This window comes from Salvelinus sp. IW2-2015, unplaced genomic scaffold (genome assembly GCF_002910315.2).
Source record: "Salvelinus sp. IW2-2015 unplaced genomic scaffold, ASM291031v2 Un_scaffold5532, whole genome shotgun sequence".
In the NCBI taxonomy this organism is placed as follows: Eukaryota; Metazoa; Chordata; class Actinopteri; order Salmoniformes; family Salmonidae; genus Salvelinus; species Salvelinus sp. IW2-2015.
This window is the reverse complement of record NW_019946797.1, coordinates 11226-27572: the sequence shown is the minus strand read 5'-3', so window position 1 is coordinate 27572 and position 16347 is coordinate 11226.

Genomic DNA, 16347 nt, shown 5'->3' with positions numbered 1-16347 from the left:
GAGGCAGCGTAGGGTTCTAGATGAGCAATATTTGTAGACATGCAGAGAATGCAAGTTGGGTTACTTCTAATTCTAAGTAATTTGGAACTCCTATGTCTCCTTCTCAACATTGTGGACCATCCATTTCAGAGCTTTTGCTTTAGGTGGAGTTGAGACTACATTCATATGAGTTGTGTTCTTCCGTGTAATCCCTTTCTTATTTCTATATTGGATTTGTATTTTCAGCTTGCACGATGGAAGTCTCAAACCTATGACCAGACTTCGTAACTGAGATACTGTAACGAACATTGGATTGTCAATGACACTGATTGTAAACGGCTGGTCTCCTCCTCTTCAACCGAAAAGGAGGAGTATTGAGAGGGAACCAGGGCGCCAGCGGGTTGTGAACAATAATATTTATTAAGACAAGACGAAAACAACGAACTTCACATAAATACAACAAAACAAAACGGAGTAGACAGACCTGACGGACAACTTACCATTAACACGAGAACCGCCACGAACAGGGAAAATAGCCTATACATAAAAATGACGATTTACAAGCACAAACGACAAGTCCCGTATGGTGGACAACACTGACACAGGAGACAATCCCCACAACGAACACAGTGACACAACCTACCTAAATATGGACTCATTAATTAGAGGAACGCAAAACACACTGCTCTAATTAAGAGCATAACAGGCAACCCTAAACCAACATAGAAACACACAACATAGAATGCCACCACAACTTCACGTCCTGACACTAACACAATACAACAACTAACAGAAATAGGTCAGGAACGTGAACACTGGATGAAGATCCTGCACAACAATGTGCTTTTTTTTCCATTTCTTTTGGATCAGGAATTCATATTTTTTTGATGTACTATTAAATTGTTTTGTGAAATATGCTAAACGGAGACCAATGTTAAATTTCACATGTTGCATCTTTTATGGAACGTATGTAACAGTATGTTTTGAAAAGAACACCTACATTTTAAAAAATGTGTTTACTGTTTTTGCAACGCCCAGAGTTCTGGTGTCTTAAGAATAACTGTTTTGAAAATCAACATTGTTCCAAGCCAAATGCTTGTAAGCCATTGAGAAATAACTGTAATCATCATCTTCGACAATTGTGACTTCCATTACGAGCTTTGGTGTTTGGTTGAGGCTAGTCCATTCAGTAGTCAGCAGTTCTCCACTGGTAACTCACCTGTCCTCATTCTACTGGGGATTGGCTTCTGCTTGGGTGTGTGGAAAGTCCCTACAAACTGTCAGCAGAGCAGCCTACATATTGGAATACTTGGAATTGTGATCATACCAATGAATGAATGCAGCACACAATGCCACTTATTTTACATGTAATTTTTGACTCAGGAAGGATATATAATTTTGTGTATGATAATTGGTTTGGTAAATATGCATAAAAGGTGAGTAATTTGCCCATAAGTTCCTGCATGCTTTTAATTGTTTTTGATCAATCATGATTTAGAGACTGCAATAAAATCTATTGATTAAATGTGAGGCAACTTGAGGCAAAAAGGTATATATGGTTGTGATATCTTTTTTGCAAGGCGTCATGTTTCTTGGATGATGATTTGCATTTTGGCAGTAATACGTGTTTTGATGATGTATTTGTTTTTTGAGAAAGGCAACTACTTTTACATATGCAATTTATGTTTTTTTGCTAGGCTCAGAGTTTCTGTGTCTGTTTTGAAAATGGGCACATTCGTTCCAAACATGCTTGTACTCGATTGAGAAACTCAACTGATCTTTTATAACCCAAGATAACAGTGATACACAAACTGTCTCTTATACGTCGTCCCTTTAGTTATTTAAACAGCGACACTGGGTGCACATCCGGTGGAACACCTAACCAGAAGAGGTCCAGATTTCCTGATGAACATACGCCCGTTCTATAGAAAGACAAGTCAGTCGAATGACATCATTGCTGCTGAAGCTGCCTAAGGCATACCCTCACGTTCACTAACCATTCAGACTTCCTCCAGAGTCCCCTGTGTGAGGTTACAGAAGAAAAACAAAATAATGTCTATTTAATGCGATTGTGCCTACATTAGAAATAAAACGTTTGTATGCAACAGCACTAATCACAATTATTCAGTAGATAGAACTCTTCATTTGCAAGTAATGATAAAAGCTTATGAAGTTTGTTCGATTGAACCTTTTACTGTAAAGGAAATGTAATAAGATAGTCACCCGCCACTGTTATTTTTGGGGCAGAAAAATCGAACAACCTTCATAAGCTTTTTATCATTCCCTTTACAAATGGAAGACGTCTATTACTGAATATGTGCTTGTGCTTGTTGCATACAATAGTTTTTATTTCTTATGTAGGCACACTCGCATTAATAGACATTATTTGTGTTATTCACTTTCTGTGGTTAACTCAGCTGCAAATTCTCACATTCTCCTTCAACTCAGGTGTTTGCCATGTGAGGGAGGAAGCTGAATGGTAGTGAACTGAGGGTTATGCTTAGGCAGCTTCACAGCAATGATGTAATGACTGACCTTGTCCTTTTCTTATATAACGGCGTATGTTTCCCAGGACTGGACCTCTTTCTGGTTTAGGTGTTGCCACCTTGGATGTGCACCCAGTGTCGCTGTTATAGTACTAAGGGACGACGTATAAAGAGACAAGTTTGTGTATCACTGTTATCTTGGGTTTATAAAAAGATCAGTTAGGTTTCTCAATCATGTACAAGCATTGGTTTGGACCAATGTTGCCATTTTCAAAACAGACACAGAACTCCTGTTGCCTTAGCAAAACAGTAAATGCATATTTTAAATCGTAAGTTGCCTTCTCAAAAAAACAATACATCATCAACTATACTGCTCAAAATTGCAAATACATTCATCCAAGAACATCGCCCGGCCTGCACAAAAGTATTATCACACCATATACCTTTTGCCTCAAGATTTGCCTCAACCCATTTAATCAATAGATTTTCATTTGCAGTCTCTAATCATGATGATCAAAATACCTTAAAAGATGCAGAATTATGGGCACAATACTCACTTTTGATGCATATTTTTTTACCAAACAATTTCATACACATTAATTATATATCCTTCCTATCAAAATAACATGTAAAATAAGTGCATTGTGTGCTGAATTCATTCATTTGGGTGATGATCACAATCCAATGTATTCAATATGTACGGCTGTCTGTGCTGACAGGTTTGTAGACTTTCACCACCAAGCAGAAGCCAATCCCCAGTAGACAATGAGGACAGTGAAGTACAGTGGAGAACTGCTGATATGAATGGATAGGCCTCACCCACACCAAAGCTCGTAATGGAAGGGTCAAATGTCGAAGCTGATTGACGTTACAGTTTTTCTCAATGGCGTACAAGCATTTCTTGGAACATGTGATTTTAAAACCGTATTTTAAGACACAGAACTCTGGTCGTTTGCAAACAAGTAAACACCTTTTTTAAAATGTAGGGTGCTTTCTCAAAACATACTGTACATGACGTCATAAAAAGATGCAACATGTGAAAATTTAAGACATGTCTCCTTTTGCATATTCACAAAACAATTTAATATACATCAAAACAATAATTCTGATCAAAAGAAAATGGAAAAAAAAGTGCACATTGTGTGGCAGGATTCATTCATCATGTCAACGTTCCTGACTATTTCTGTTAGTTTGTTGGTATGTGTTAGTTGGTCAGGACGTGGAGTTTGGGTGGATTCTCTGTTGTGTGGTTTCTATGTTGGTTAGGGGTTCCTGGTATGCTTCTTAATTAGAGGGCAGGTGTTTGCGTTCCTCTAAGTTAAGAGTCTATTTAGGTAGGTTGGTTTACTGCTGTTCGTTGTGGGTGGTTTGTCTTCCTGTTGTCCGTGTTTGTCGCACCAGAACGGGACTGTTTCGGTTTGTGTTCGTACATACGTCAATTTTTATGTGGTAGGCTATTTTCCCTGTTCGTGCGTCTCGTGTTTAATGTAGTTCGTCGTTCAGGTTGTCTACTCCGTTCTGTTGTTTTGTTAAGTTTTATACGTGAAGTTTCGGTGTTTTTTCGTCTTGTCTTTAATAAATATTGTGTTCACAACCGCTGCGCCTTGGTTCCCTCAATACTCCCCTTTTCGGTGAAGAGGAGAGGACCACCGTTAAATCAGTGTCATTGCAATCCAATTTCGTTATGTATTCAGTACGAAGTCTGTTCATAGGTGTGAAGACTTTCCATGTGCAAGTGAAACACAATCCAATATAGAAATAAGGAAAGGTGAGTACACTGGAAGAACACAACTCATATGAATGTAGGTCTCAATCCACACTAAAGCAAAGCTCTGAAATGGATGGTCACAATGTTGGAGAGGATGACATAGGAGTTCCAAAGTTACTTAGAAGTAGAAGTAACCCAACTTCATTCTCTGCATGTCTACAATATTGTAAAAACAATCGTAAAACTGACAGTCCTCGTTGACTAGATCGTTCTCTATATTGTACCTGATGTCACACTGATAGAGCCATTTAAAATGTGCACCAGTATTTACTGACTGTCAGAAACAGTGAACACATTTGTAACCATTTCTCTTCTGATAAAGCAATGTGTTCATATTCTGGGAACAAAACACTTTACAGTGAGTTTTGTATTCATTGATTTTGTATTCATTGACAATTTAATTTAACAAGGGGGTCTAATGTATTCAATCTAGGTACAAAGGGAAGAAGATTATCAGATATTCTGCAAAGGTATTTAAGCATTTGATCATCGTTGTTCTGCTATAGGGACGTTCCAAAAAACCGCTTGTATGCGATTGAGAAAAACGAATTAAGGAATTCATAAACAACTTAAGGTAATCAGCAGAATACCAAAAGAGCCCTACCAAATCAAAATTAGTAGATGAGCTCATTTGAAATCTGATCTAAATAAGTATATTTGAGAACAACTTTGGATATGAAATGATGTCCTTTTCAGTATGAGTATGGGTCGAGTGGCTCAAAAGGATCCCAAGGTGGCATGAATATAGTGTAGGGAATCATTGTAAATACTGTTACCATTACTGTTCTCCAGTGGTGTGGCGGCTGGCTGTTACCATTACTGTTCTCCAGTGGTGTGTCGGCTGACTGTTACCATTACTGTTCTCCAGTGGCATGGCGGCTGGCTGTTACCATTACTGTTCTCCAGTGGTGTGTCGGCTGACTTACCATTACTGTTCTCCAGTGGCGTGGCGGCTGGCTGTTACCATTACTGTTCTCCAGTGGTGTGTCGGCTGACTTACCATTACTGTTCTCCAGTGGCGTGGTGGCTTGCTGTTACCATTACTGTTCTCCAGTGGTGTGTCGGCTGGCTGAGCCTGATAAGAGAGACGGTTGATGAATGGGTTATCCCTTTGCATTGTCTGGTGATTTGGTAATGCCATTTTCACTCAAAAGAACATGCTGAGAAGAATGATCACCACAGCAGGAAAGGTACTGGGAGTCTGACAGACAGGCTTGAATAAGGGCTTTAAGGTTAGGGCCCTCAGCAAAGCCCAGAAAATATTTTCTGACTGAAGCCACCCACATGAATTTGATCTACTCCCATCAGGGTGCAGGTAGACATCAGCTTGCAGGAAAAACTATTATCATTTGACTATCTTGTGTGATATCCTTTCTTTTAGGGCCCAGGTTAATGTCTCTGCCCACTCATCAAGACCAGCAGGCTGGTCTTCAAACTGTATATACTGATGAATTTGTCATCATAGAGAATACATTTTCTATTGTATTTGTATTTATTATGGATCCCCATTAGCTGCTGCCAAAACAAACACAAACATTGGCACAGACACACACACACACATACATACGCACTATACATACACATGGATTTAGTAATGTAGTGGTGGAGTAGGGGCCTGAGGGCACATAGTGTGTTGCTGCCAAAGCAGCAGCTACTCTTCCTGGTATCCAGCAAAATTAAGGCAGTTCATACAATTACATTTTTTTCAATACATTCACAGATTTCACAACACACTGTGTGCCCTCAGGCCCCTACTCCACCACTACCACATATCTACATTACTAAATCCATGTGTATGTATAGTGTGTATGTTATCATGTGTGTGTGCGTGCGTATGCATGTGTCTGTGCCAATGTTTGTTTGTGTTGTACATACAGTACCAGTCATAGGTTTGGACACACCTTCAAGGGTTTTAACTTATTAACACACTTTGCCTTGATGACCGCTTTGCACACTTTGGTGTTTTTGGTCATTGTCCTTTTGAAAAACAAATGATAGTCCCACTAAGTGCAAACCAGATGGGATGGCGTATCGCTGCTTGAATACTAAATAAATCACAGACAGTGTCCCCAGCAAGGAACCCCCACACCATCACACCTCCTCCTCCATGCTTCACGGTGGGAACCACACATGCAGAGATCATCCGTTCACCTACTTTGCGTCTCACAAAGACATGGCGGTTGGAACCAGAAATCTCAATTTTGGACTCATTAGACCAAAAAACAGATGTCCACAGGTCTAATGTCCATTGCTCATATTTCTCAACCCAAGCAAGTCTCTTCTTTTTATTGGTGTCCTTTATTAATGGTTTCTTTGCAGAAATTCGACCATGAAGGCCTGATTCATGCAGTCTCCTCTGAACAGTTGATGTTGAGATGTGTCTGTTACATGAACTCTGTGAAGCATTTATTTGGGCTGCAATTTCTGAGGCTGGTAACTGTAATGAACTTATCCTCTGTAGCAGGGGTAACTCTGGGTCTTTCTTTCCTGTGGCTGTCCTCATGAACCCCGTTCCGCCAGTGGAAACCCTCGCCAACAGCCAATGATATTGCAGGGCGAATCAAATTTCTCGAACATACAAGTATTAGGCACCATTTTAAAGATACAATTCTCGTTAATCCAGCCACAGTGTCTGATTTCAAAAATGCTTTACAGCGAAAGCTCCACAAACGATTATGTTAGGTCACCACCAACTCACAGAAAAACCCAGTCATTTTTCCAGCCAAAGAGAGGAGTCACAAAAAGCACAAATAGAGATAAAATTAGTCACTAACCTTTGATGATCTTCATCAGATGACACTTATAGGACTTCATGTTACACAATACATGTATGTTTTGTTCGGTAAAGTTCATATTTATATCCAAAAATCGTATTTTACATTGGCGTGTTATGTTCAGTAGTTCCAAAACATGCAGTGTTTTTGCAGAGAGCCACATGAATTTACAGAAATACTCAATATAAATGTTGATGAAAATACATGTGTTATACATGGAAATATAGATAAACTTCTCCTTAATGCAACCGCTGTGTCAGATTTCAAAAACTTTACGGATAAAGCATAATCTGAGTACGGTGCTCAGAGCCCAAAACAGCCAAAATAAATATCTGCCATGTTGCACAGTCAACATTAGTCATAAATAGCATTATAAATATTCACTTACCTTTGATCTTCATCAGAATGCACTCCGAGGAATCCCAGTTCCACAATAAATGTTTAATTTGTTCGATAATGTTCATTTATGTCCATCATTTATGCTTCTTTTGTTAGGGCGTTAGGTAAACAAATCCAAATGCGCATTCAGGTCCAGTCGGACGAAAAGTTCAAAAAGGTATATTACAGGTCGAAGAACCTTGTCAAACTAAGTATAGAATCAATCTTTAGGATGTTTTTATCATAAATGTTCAATAATGTTCCAACCGGAGAATTCCATTGTCTATAGAAAAGCAATGGAACGCAGGTCGCTCTCATGTGAAATGCGCTTGACCAGCGCGTGGCTCTCTGCCAGACTACTGACTCAGAGCTCTCATCCGGCCCCACTTCACAGTAGAAGCCTGAAACAACGTTCTAAAGACGGTTGACATCTAGTGGAAGCATTAGGAAGTGCAACTTGAACCATATCCCACTATTTGAAAGGGCTGAGTTCAAAAACTACAAACCTCAGATTTCCCACTTCCTGTTTGGATTCTTTTCAGGTTTTTGCCTGCCATATGAGTTCTGTTATACTCACAGACATCATTCAAACAGTTTTAGAAACTTCAGAGTGTTTTCTATCCAATACTAATAATAATATGCATATAATAGCATCTGGGACTGAGGAGGCAGTTTACTCTGGGCATGCTTTTCATCCAAAAGTGAAAATGCTGCCCCCTATCCCAAAGAAGTTAGAAACTTTTGAAGTTCTTGAAATGTTCCGTATTAACTAACTTTAATGTGTTAAAGTAATGATGGACTGTTTCTCTTTGCTTGTTTGTGTCACGTTCTGACCATAGTTCTTTTGTGTTTTCGTTGTTTTAGTGTTGGTCAGGACGTGAGCTGAGTGGGCATTCTATGTTGTGTGTCTAGTTTTCCTATTTCTGTGTTTGGCCTGATATGGTTCTCAATCAGAGGCAGGTGTTTTGTGTTGTCTCTGGTTGGGAACCATATTTAGGCAGCCTGTTTTGTGTTGGATTTTGTGGGTGGTTGTCTTCTGTCTTTGTGTTCATTGCACCAGATAGGACTCTTTCGGTTTTGCCACATTTGTATGTTTGTAGTGTTCACTAACTACGCTGCCTCTTGGTCCGATCCCTGCTACACCTCCTCTTCAGATGAAGAGGAGGAAATCTGCCGTTACAGTTTGAGCTGTTCTTGCCATAATATGGACTTGGTCTTTTACCAAATAGGGCTATCTTCTGTATACCACCCGTACCTTGTCACAACACAACTGATTGGCTCAAACGCATTAAGGAAATAAAATCCACAAATGAACATTTAACAAGGCACACCTGTTAATTGAAAAGCATTGCAGGTGACTACCTCGAAGCTGTTTGAGCGAATGCCAAGTGTGTAAAGCTGTCATTGTAACGTTCGTCGTAAGAGAGGAGGACCAAATTGCAGCGTGGTAAGTTTCCATACTTTAATAAAGCAAATAGAAACACTGAACAAAAACAACAAAGTGAACGAACGAAAATGAAACAGTCCCGTATGGTAACAATACAGACACAGGAACAATCACCCACAAACAAACAGTGAAAACAGCCTACCTTAATATGGTTCCCAATCAGAGACAATGACAAACACCTGCCTCTGATTGAGAACCATATTAGGCCAAACGAACAAACCTAAACATAGAAACAAATAACATAGACTGCCCACCCCAACTCACGCCCTGACCATACTAAATAAAGACAAAACAAGGGAAATAAGGTCAGGAACGTGACAGTCATCAAGGCAAAGGGGGGCTTCTTTTAAGAATCTAAAATATATTTGAATTTAACACCTTTTTGGTTACTACATGATTCCATATGTGTTATTTCATAGTTTTGATGTCTTCACTATTATTCTACAATGTAGAAAATAGTTAAAAAAAAGAAAAACCCTTGCATGAGTAGGTGTGTTCAAACTTGACGGGTACTGTATTTTCTTGTCCCTTTTAAACATGGTTTAAACTTATACATGATACTGCAAATAAAGTTTCCCTACAGGTACAATAAAGTCAGTAAATTACTTGTAAGGTGGTATGACACATTTTAAAGCTACATAGCCTGCTCTGATTAGCCCATCATGTAACGGCAGCCTTCCTCCTCTTCACGAGAAGAGGAGGTGTAGCAGGGATTGGACCAACACGCAGCGTAGCCAGTGCTCAACATGTTTAATTAAACGATAAAACAGTGAACACTTAACAATTACAAAATAACAAAAAGTGGCAAACCGATACAGTCCTAGCTGGTGCAGCGAAAACACAGAGACAGGAAACAAACCCCAACACAAAACAAGCCACATATATGTTTCCCAATCAGAGACAACACAAAACACCTGCCTCTGATTGAGAACCATATTAGGCCAAACATAGAAACAGAGTGGCTATACTGCTTGAGGCCGCAAACTAACACACAACATAGAATGCCACCCAGCTCACGTCCTGACCAACACTAAACACAGCAAAACCACAAAGAACTATGGTCAGAACGTGACACATCACAGTTACTCAATAATTGCCTTGTTGTCCCCGACTTTCAATCAAATGTAATTTATATAACCTTCTTACATCATGCTGATATTCAAAGTGCTGGTACAGATAACCAGCCTACACCCAAAGCAGCAAGCATGCAGGTGAGGAAGCACGGTGGCTAAAACAAACTCCTAGAAAGGGCCAAAACCTATGGCAAGAAGACCCTAGAGAGGAACCAGGGCTATGAGGTGGTTTGGGTGAGACCAGAGCGGGGGTCTGGGCTGGGCATCCTCTCTGGCTGTGCCGGGTGGAGATTATAAAGCAACATGGCCAAGATATTCCAAACTGTTCAAAATGAACCAGCATGTCAGATAATAATACAGTAGTTGTCGAGGGTGCAGAAGTCAGCACCTCAGGCATAAATGGTCGTTGGCTTTTCAATAGCCGATCATTAACGAAGTATCTTACGCTCCTGCCGGTATCTAGGAGAGTTGAAAAACAGCAGGTCGTGGCAACATGGTTAGCACGTCCGGGACAAGTGTCAGGGTTCATAGCCGCAGGCAGAAACGTTGCAAACTGGAGGCAGCAGCACGGCCAGGTGGACTGGGCGAAGCAAGGCAGTTCATCATGCCAGGTAACGCTAGGCATGGTCCTAGGGCTCAGGTCCCTCCGAGCGAGAGAGAAAGAAAGACGAATTAGAGATGCATACTTAATTTCACACCGGATAGATACAGGTAGAAGACTCAGATATAACAAACTGACCCTAGCCCCCTGGACATAACTAATGGCAGCAATAAGATACTGGAGGCTGAGACAGGAGGGGAAGACTTCCTGCCGCACGGGTCCCTCTCCTTGTTCGTTGTCGGGCAGTCGACGTCACCGCCTTCTAGGCCATGCACGATCCACTTTTTCATTTTCCATTTGTTTTGTCTTGTCTTCCCAACACTGGTCCTATCCATAATTATCATGTCTATTTAACCTCTGTTTTCCCCCTCCCCCCCCCCCCCCATGTCCTCGTCCGGGATTGTTTATTGTAAGTGCTTGTGCACATTTCTGTTTTACTGGTGTGCGTCGGGTATTTGTGCCCATTATTTGTATTACTTATTGCCTTTGGTTTTATTATTAAACTGCTCGGCTATTATCAAGTCCTGCTCTCCTGCGCCTGACTTCCCTGCCACCAGATACACACACCTTACACTTGTTTGCCTAGTAAAGCAGATAAAAGTCCCAGCTAAGATACAGCATTCATTGTGAAGAAAAACTGCACTGACCATAAAGTTATCAGCATGAATACTATCTCACACTCAGGGCCAATAAATTCAAATAGGCGCGGGAGATTATTTTGTCAGTGTAATACGAGGATGAAAAGGAGATCCCTGTTACCATTACTGTTCTCCAGTGGCGTGGTGGCTTCCTGTTACGATTACTGTTCTCCAGTGGTGTGGCGGCTGGCTGAGCCTGATAAGAGAGACGGTTGATGAATGGGTTATCCCTTTGCATTGTCTGGTGATTTGGTAATGCAATTTTCACTCAAAATAACATGCTGAGAAGAATGATCACCACAGCAGGAAAGGTACTGGGAGTCTGACAGACAGGCTTGGATAAGAGCTTTAAGGTTAGGGCCCTCAGCAAGGCCCAGAAAATATTTTCTGACCGAAGCCATCGACGAATTTGATCTACTCCCATCAGGGTGCAGGTAGACATGAGCTTGCAGGAAAAACTATATCATTTGACTATCATGTGTGATATCCTTTCTTTTAGGGCCCAGGTTAATGTCTCTGCCCACTCATCAAGACCAGCAGGCTGGTCTTCAAACTGTATATACTGATGAATTTGTCATCATAGAGAATACATTTTCTATTGTATTTGTGTTTATTATGGATCCCCACTAGCTGCTGCTAAATTAAGGCAGTTCATACAGTTTAAAAAAATTACAATACATTCACAACACACTGTGTGCCCTCAGGCCCCTACTCCACCACTACCACAGATCTACAGTACTAAATCCATGTGTATGTATAGTGCGTATGTTATCGTGTGTGTGTGTGTGTGTGTGTGTGTGTTTGCATGTGTCTGTCCCAGTGTTTGTGTTGTACATACAGTACCAGTCATAAGGTTGGACACACCTACTCATTCAAGGGTTTTTCCTTATTTTGACAAATTTCTACATTGTAGAATAATAGTGAAGACATCAAAACTATGAAATAACACATATGGAATCATGTAGTAACCAAGAAAGTGAGATTCTTCAAAGTAGCCACCCTTTGCCTTCTTGACAGCTTTGCACACTCTTGGTGTGTTGGGTCATTGTCCTTTTAAAAAACAAATGATAGTCCCACTAAGCGCGAACCAGATGGGATGGCGTATCGCTGCTTGAATACTAATAAATCACAGACAGTGTCCCCAGCAAGTAACCCCCATACCATCACACCTCCTCCTCCATGCTTCACGGTGGGAACCACACATGCAGAGATCATCCGTTCACTTACTTTGCGTCTCACAAAGACATGGTGGTTGGAACCAAAAATCTCAATTTTGGACTCATTAGACCAAAAAACAGAGGTCCACAGGTCTAATGTCCATTGCTCATACAGTATTTCTCAACCCAAGCAAGTCTCTTCTTATTGGTGTCCTTTAGTAATGGTTTGTTTGTCGAAATTCGACCATGAAGGCCTGATTCATGCAGTCTCCTCTGAACAGTTGATGTTGAGATAAAAGTCCCAGCTAAGATATAGCATTCTTTGTGAAGAAAAACTGCACTGACCATTAAGTTATCAGCATGAATACTTTCTCACACTTTAATGGCAGACAAAGGGCCAATGAAATTTCAAATAGGCTCAGGAGAAGTACATCTGAATGAGAGAAAGTCAAATGAGCAACAAAATGGTCCTAACTCTCTTATAGAATCATAAATATATTCAGAAAATGGCATGCACTTTTTATCACTTTGAAACGGATGGCCCACTCCCTCTTGCCTCCAGGTCCCTCCTGCACCACTTACTGTMGGCCTGTATCACTGTATTCTTATTGATGAGTCCTGAGAGCCATTCTCCAATATAGCAGGAGAAGAGGAAAAAATTTGATCCCTGCAACGTCACCGTTTCACAAAAATGAAAATACAATAACTATTTCTAGGTTCATCTGCCTCCTGCCAGTATTAAGACTCTGCCAGTCGTTAATTTCCTCCGGCAGTCATGCAGTTTGATAATTTTCTTATGCAAGAATATCAATTCTCAATCGAGAACACATAACTTGTGGAAGGAAAGGAGAAGCCTACTGTGTAAATGTGGTAGATAAATAAACCTGGTTAGCCCGCAGGCACTGTTTGAAAATGAAGAGTGCTGATGGTCAAATAATACCCTTACGTCAAATTACTCCTCTCTGGCTAGGATTCACCTAAATAGCAAACCGTTAAAAACGTGATACTAATTAATCATATTAGAGCCCAATCATTAGTTTGAGTTATTGTATGCCTATATGCTTTTATTATTGACCTACCGAGATGACTCCTAGGGCTGGGTATCTATACGAGATCTATTCCTGCTCCTTTGTGTGTGTGGTGTTGGTGTTTATAGATCACCCAGCGGAGTGCTGAGGGAGCGAGCAGCTTCACATTAACCATCGCTGTTTGATGAGTGATCATTTTTCAGCTTCCAAGCCATTACTATGAGCGTCCTCCCAATTAAGGTGCCACCAAACCCTGTGCACAATAACAGTTTCCTCGTAATTATTGGGCACAGGCGATTTATCGTTTCTTCTTTTGGCTGCTATGCTATGCATAGTTTTGATGTACAGCACTTTTGTAATAGTCAACCCATTTAGGGGAAGCAAAATTTTGGGACAATCACTTATTGTATTAAAGTCGTCATCATAGCAAGACGCATGACTACATCAAGCTTTGACGCCAAAATTGTGTTGGATGCATTTGCTGTTTGTTTGGGTTGTGTTTCAGATATTTGTGCCCAATAGAATTATGGAGTCACTTTTATTGTAAATAGGAATAGGAAATCAATATGTTTCTAAAATTCTACATTAATGTGGATGTTACCATGCTTATGCGAATACTGAATGAATCGTGAATTAATATGAGTGAGCAAAGTTACAGATCAAAAATATTCTACCCCAAGACTTAGATATAATACGTAAAGGAATTTGTCCCAATTGGCTTTTTGCCTCCCTAATGGTGACTTTTTACAAAAAGTGGGTAATGTTCTGTGATGAAAATCCTGAATTAAGCTGCAGTCTGCACTTTAAACTATATTCATTGTTTGATTTCAAATCAGAACTTTGAAGAATAGCACCAAGAAAAGAAAATGTTACTGTCCCAATAATACGAAGTATGTGCTTTATCTATAATTTGCTGTAATGGTCTATTATGATGATACATGTACGTCAAGATGGCTGCTCCCTAACTTTCTGCACATCTGATAACCCCCATCCACTTCCGGGCTTGGGTGACATTCATAGCTTGGTGCAGACACGATATTGTATGGGTCTACTCCTGCAGCGCGGTCAGCCTAATACCTTTGTCAGCTAGGGTGTGAAGAAGGTATATTGTAAACTATTTGGCAGAAAACGGGCAGCTTTCCCGATATTGATCAACACATGAGGGGGAAGGAGGGGCAGGCGGAATAAGTGACTAATGCGAGCTTGATGACAAAACAATTGCGCACAGGGAACACTTTCTAAGCGTTTTCCTTCCTAATACGTCGCCTCGGGTCACAGTCTTGAGTTGGGTTGCAGCGGCCTCGCCGCGGATTACCGGGAATTGGTTTTCCTCGAGGATGGTACACGTGATGTTTCCTGTTCTGGAGAGGCGCTACAGGTTGCAGCATGGAGGAGAGAGGTATAAAGATGTAAAACACAGCTCTTTGGAATCACACACCACGTTCCTCGTCCTGGTCCGGAATTGGCTCTATGGTGCTGGTGCTGGAAGGCTGGAAGTCACCCAGACTTTGAAAACAACTTTGATGGCAATTAAATATATGGAGGAATTTATATTGAAAGCTGTTCCCCTGTTTATGAACAGTGCAAATCCTCAATCAGTGAGGTAAGAAATAGAAAGCAGGATAGTTGGACAAAAATTACTGTCAATCATTGATATAATTACTATTAATACAAAACAAATTCGCAGGAGTACGAGAAATAATATAACAACTCTGTAAATTATGACGATTTATCTATATTATGTACAAACAGGAACACTCATGGTTTTGCTTCTTATGCATCATGCATCATGGACTTGAGGAGGGATTATCTTGGAAGATGCTTCATATGTAGGGGTAACGCCAGGGTCAGGGTGCCACCTCCTATGTAAACTTTTCACATCTGGAGTGGACTGGTCCCAGAGTGAGAAAGTAGGCATAGAATTAAAGAATGGTGGGTGTATAATGCCTTGGTTTTGACCTCCAAACTTTCCAACCGATAGGCTCAAACTTTCCAAACGTGAATGGCTCCCACACTTTCAAACTGAGCTCACTTTTCAAACATGATGGTCCACCCTTTCCAAACTGATGGCTCCACACCTTTCCAAACCGATGGCTTCACACTTTCAACCCGTGGCTTTCACACCTTTCCAACCGATGGCTTCACACCTTTCCAACCCGATGGCTCACACCTTTCCAAATCCCGATGGCTCCACACCTTTCCAACCCCGATGGATCCACACTTTCAACCCGATTGGCTCACAGTATTTCCAAACGTGGCTTCTAACCTTTCCAAACCCGATGGCCAACCTTCCAAACCGATGGTCCACCTTTCAAACCGATGGTCACAACCTTATCAAACCATGTCCCCACTTTTCCAAACCCGATGGCTCCACACCTTTCCAAACCCGATGGCTCAACCTTCAAACGCCGATGGCTCCACACTTTCCATAACCGATGGCTCAACGCTTTTCAACCCGATGGCTCAACCTTTCAAAACCGAGATGGCTCCACAGCCTTCCAAAACCCGATGGCTAACATTTCAAACCCGATGCTCCACACTTCCCAAACCCCGAATTGGGCCTCCAACTTTCCAACCGATGGCTTCAAACTTTTAGCTTGGAAAAAGCATTGGGGCTAAGCACAGAAAGTATGTTCACTAGCTAGGTTTCTATCCAATTAGCAACAGATTTTCATTGCAATAATAAAATCTGCAGTAAAAACAATAATTGTGCATTTTTCCTACCAATATGTGTTTATAAATGGATTTGTTTGTGTAAAAGGGTGTATGTGATGACATAAAATACTTTTGCGGGCCGAGTGGCGGAGCGGTCTACGCACTGCACGCAGTGCTCAGGCATATACATGACGGGTTTGATCCAGGCTGATGTTTAAACCGGCTGTGACGTGGAGTCCAAAAGGGTGGTGCACAATTGGCCAAGGTCTGTCGCGCTAAGGGGAGGGTTGGCCGGGGGGCTTAAATCATGGTTATGACTCTAGCGATTTCTTGAGGCGGGCGCGGGTCTGCCGGCTGACTTCA